Raw genomic sequence first — 5,117 nt, forward strand, 5'->3', positions numbered from 1 at the left:
TTTAAAAACAATCTAAGAATTTAAAAAACTATTTAAAAAAAACAGTTTAAAAATCTAAAGTGACCAGTGAAATAAGACCAAAGTGAAATCTAAAGTGACCAGTGAAATAAGACCAAAGTGAAATCTAAAGTGACCAGTGAAATAAGACCAAAGTGAAATCTAAAGTGACCAGTGAAATAAGACCAAAGTGAAATCTAAAGTGACCAGTGAAATAAGACCAAAGTGAAATCTAAAGTGACCAGGGAAATACAGAAGTGCCATCACTTAAAGCTGTTGTACATCCTGATGGCCAGAGGAACAAAAGAGCTTTTGAAGTTGTCACTTTTAAGAAGTTTCTGCATTTATCTACACATTGTACTAGTTAAAGTAATAAAACTAAGAAAAATGATTCACTGCCACAATATTCTAAAACAAACAGGATGCCTAATATTTGTATATCACTTAAAAAACTAACAGTAGAACACTTCTAGAGGCCTATTAATAACACACCAAACTTAGTAAATGAATCCTAAGTAATGCCAAAACCGTGTCAAATACCTGAGAGACAACTTCCACTGAACAATGACAGAGCAGGACAACAACCAGCCTCCCTCCCTGCTAGAATCTGAATAAACCAGAGTCAATCAGTCATTCCCGTGGCAGGACTGACTGTCATACTCATCTTATATAAGCAAACTTTCATGAGGCAAACACTGAAGCCGAGTTTATAACGAACAAATCCCAGCCAGCTACACAACATTTATCCGAGACTAGCTAGCAGGACAAATAAACACAAAAAACGTCCCACCTCCAGCTATCCAGCCCACATCACCCAACACATGCCTTACCTTTGTCCTCAGGCCGTTTTTCTTCCGCCATTTTTCCTCACCACTAATATAACTTCTTTTTTATGCCATTACTGCGTTTGTCTTGTTAACTTTTCTCGCTTTTTAGGGGAATGATGGGTAGATGTCAATCATTCCCGTCACACCTGTTGGCGGCCTGCTACGCCACTCAGCGTGTGACAGTGCTGTACTTTACACAAACTCTACACACGGTCGCCAGCATTTAGTAGATTTTGTTCATAACTCCACACTTTTCGTCAAATCCAATCGCTAACCAAGCTTAGGTTGCTGACGTTAGCTGGCAGCAATATCACTGAACGCTAGGTTAGCAAAACAATTACACCAAAAACACAAACTTACCAGCAAGAGATGCACGAGCGTCATCTCTCCGTTTTCTTTTCTTTCTTTGGTCAGCTCCAGAATCATGTGGTCTTTTACTTGACATTCTAAATCTTCTTCACTGTTAACGGGCATAACTCGGAAAACGTCAGGTAGGAGGATGCTCCACCACCTCCGATGCGGTAACTTTGAAGACTGTACCATTTCAGGAAGGGGTTGGGGGGGGGGGGGGGGGGGGGTTATAGATAAGGTAAACACATCTAATTTGCCCGAATCGAGTAATAGGGCACAGAATTAAGAAAAACGCTGGGCCTGTTCATGACTAATTTATATAATTTCTTTAATGTAATAATATAATAACTATCATGAATTTTTTTTTTTTAACAACCTTAATTTTGGGGGCCCCGCCAGGTACTTGGGGCCCTACACGCTCTGCGTACTCTGCGTATGGGGAGCAGCGGGCCTGCTTAAGGGCCTCTTTTAGTAGCCTGGGTGCCAGCCGAAGTTAGCCCCGCCCATAAAAGTTTTGGTCGGGAAGTTTGGTCTGGCTCTGCTCAGTTGGGAAATCATTATGACCGACCAGGATTCGGCCGACCCAATCAGATTGCCAGGGCGGGCTTCATATGATGATGGACAGATGATCAACAGGGACATTATCGACTACGTCACTAAAGAGCGCTTGGTTTGACTTTGGCTGTGTTCGAAACCGCCTACTACATACTACATACTTGAAAACGGCATACTCATCGATCAGAAAGTATGCAGAGCGTTTACACACAGTGCACTTCACTCCTGCCCGAGCCGAAATCAGCCTGCCTGAAAAGCTGATTTCGCTTAAGTTATAAACTCTGTAAATATATAACTTTAGCAACATTTGACACATTTTCAGGCGAGAAAGTTGTCATTTAGACCCCCAAGGTGTTGAAAATTTGACAAAATACCAGCTATTTACAATTTTGTTCCCACGAATTCGCCGCTAGTAAAGCTAGCCGCAGTGAGCAACGCACTTCCGGTTATGCCGTTTTGACTGCTCTCATCCCGTTAACGGAATTTGACCGTTCAAATGGCGATGGGCGACGTCACGTTACGTTGCATCTTGGGTAGTTTGAGTGTGACAAGTAACCTCATGATGAATACTCAACATTTCGGCGAATCTAGTATGCATCAGAGAATGTCTAATGGAAGAGAACTGCCACTCTCGGTAACTTCCGGTTTCTGAAATGATGTCTCTGTCCATGTGAGGGCGCTCGCGGGCGAGTCCAGAATGAATGGGGGTCTATGGGGGTTGCACCAGAGAGTCTCTATTATGAGGAGAGGGAAAACTGGCGGCTATTTCCGGGTGGTACTGCACTCTAGGGGCGCCAACGAAGCAGTGCAGAGCACGCCGAACTCTATGGTGGTACTATGAAATCCACCTTAGATGCAGCCATTGCTTTTGATATAATTTTTTATATTTTTTCATTTTAATTTTCCTAAAGGCAGGATAAATTACCCTTTCAAACGGCACTTGGTTTGATTTTTTAGACTCACTAGATTTGTTTAAAATACACATTTATTGTCAGTATTGCATCCCGAGTGACGTCACGCATGTGGCATCACTTTACGGCATGGTCAGTCCTAGCGCTGAGCTAGCAGAGAGGTGTTAGCTCAAATAGTTACAGATTTCAGCACAGCCCTTTTACATACTCTCTGACTAGCCTCTGGTTTAGCTTTGGTTGTTGTTAGCGGCACCAGGTTAGCACTCTGGCACAGTGGACGAGTGCCGTAAAGCAGCCGGTCGTAATCAGCCGTGCGTTCTTCAGATTCCGTTAGCTAGATGCTAGCGGATACTGACTCGCAAATGCCAGACCTGTAAGAAAACAGAAAGCCATAACTCCCAGGTTATTGTACTTTCGATATAAATCCACATCCCTTTGTCAGAAATCACTAGCCAATCACAGTATTATTTTCAGGTTTCAGCCGCTAGCGGGGACATTTTTTGAGTTATTAGCGCCAGCCCTATGGAAAATGGTCATTCTGCACTCGCTCGCCAGCGCCCCCAGACAAAATCAACTGAACTGCAGCCAAATTTTTTATAATGGGGCGAATAGGAAGTGGAACGGCTGTCTGTAAAAGGGCTGTGGTTGCACCCTAAAAATCCACTTTTCTCAGGATATAATTTTTTGTCAAGTAATTTGAAAGTTGCATTCAAAAGGGGGGGACTAAAAAATACACTCGGCTGAATATTGCATTTTTGAAGTTCACTTATCTGTTCTAAAAAGCCGTTCAAAAATGGTGATGACGCCACAGATTGCGTACGTTCTGCTTTACGGCAAGTTCTGAGTCACTGCAGAGCCCGTCCATGAGCCCGTCTGGCAATTCAGCACGGTCGCTATGTACCCTAGCCCAGAGCTAAATGTAGATACTTCTGTCCATAGCTCTGCCCTAGCCAACTCACGGTGGCAATAGCGAAAATTAAAACAAAGTTTAGACAAAGTTTATACCAACAGAGCTCAGTTTGAATGCATGGACACGTTCAGTGAGTTTGATTTTCTTAATAAAACAAAGGACTAATGAACAAATTGACTAAATAAGTAACACTTGTTGCATGTATTATGCAAAATAATAACACAAACTTAAGTAAAGATTCCAAAAGTAGGCCCTTGTTGTTAAACATATATTTATTAATGTCCTAAAATAACCTATTTTACCTAACCTAATCTAACAAACCTAACTAACCCCCTAATCTATCTACTAAACCCCCCCTACTGCCACTGCAATTTACAGTCAAGCTGCAGAATTCAGGCCGTGAAGGAATGGCGGAATAAAAATGATTGTTTAATATTACGGAGCGGGACATTTACTGTACTTTTTAAGGTCGTAATACTAAACCATGTATATTGACACGTTGAACACACGAATAAGAGACTCAAATTCCATTTATACCCATGTACTTTCACAATACATATATAACAATATATATCCTGGTTCGGTTGAAACACGCCCCATACTCAAATCTCTTTTGAGCGGTATCAGACTCACATTCTGACTAGAATCGTGAGTATGACGTAGTCAGGCTACTCTTTTAGTGCCACCATGTCAGTCTCCAGGTACGTGGTTTGTTTCTCACACATTTTGATTAGTGGTAAAAGCTGTAGCTTTTAGGTCATACATGCACATCGTCAGCCCCTCTTTCTTTATGTATGCACGCACTGAATTAGAATACGACTGTGTATGTGAAGAAGACAACTTAGTATTTCTGTAATTTCAGAAAATTTGGGGGGGGGCCTGTTTCACTTTGACCTCAGAACTGATTACTGTATTCCTGAAGGCGGATGTGTGGCAGCACTTTGGATAAAGAAAGTATGCCAAAAGAGCAGATCAACAAAAGCAGAGCTACATTTTTATCTTTATGCTTTTGGCAGAAGCGTTTATCCAAAGACCAGGAGTGTCTGTCGAAAAATTCAGTCAAATTAATTTCCATCATATAAAATAGGAATTGAATCTATTCGGGAAACCAGAAGCACCACTCAGCCCTGAACAGTGAAACCACTCAGCCCTGAACAGTGGGTGCAGTGGGTATCACCTCCATGCTGCCAGGAGGACACTTCTATATGTGACATTTGTTTTGTAGCAGTTTGTATATTTAATGTAAATATGATCTTCGTGAAATTTGTTCGGTTAGATTGACGGAGTGTTAGTTGTTTAGTTGTCTGATTAAGAGGCTTTTACCTTCAGAACAGGTCAGGACCAAGTTTGAACAAGTTTCACAAAAAGTCGTTTTTCTCTGCTGTGAATGTCTTTGCTGAATTCACATCAGCCAGTCAATCCTCTCTTTCATTTCATGGAAAAACAAAAACTGTTTTTTTTTTTTTCTTTTTTTTTCTACTTTGTTTCTCTGACATGTATTTTATTTATTTTTATATCATGTTACTTGCTGTTATATTTTAAAATGGTGTAAAGAGTGTTTTTTTT

This window comes from Odontesthes bonariensis, chromosome 3 (assembly GCF_027942865.1).
Source record: "Odontesthes bonariensis isolate fOdoBon6 chromosome 3, fOdoBon6.hap1, whole genome shotgun sequence".
Classification (NCBI taxonomy): Eukaryota; Metazoa; Chordata; class Actinopteri; order Atheriniformes; family Atherinopsidae; genus Odontesthes; species Odontesthes bonariensis.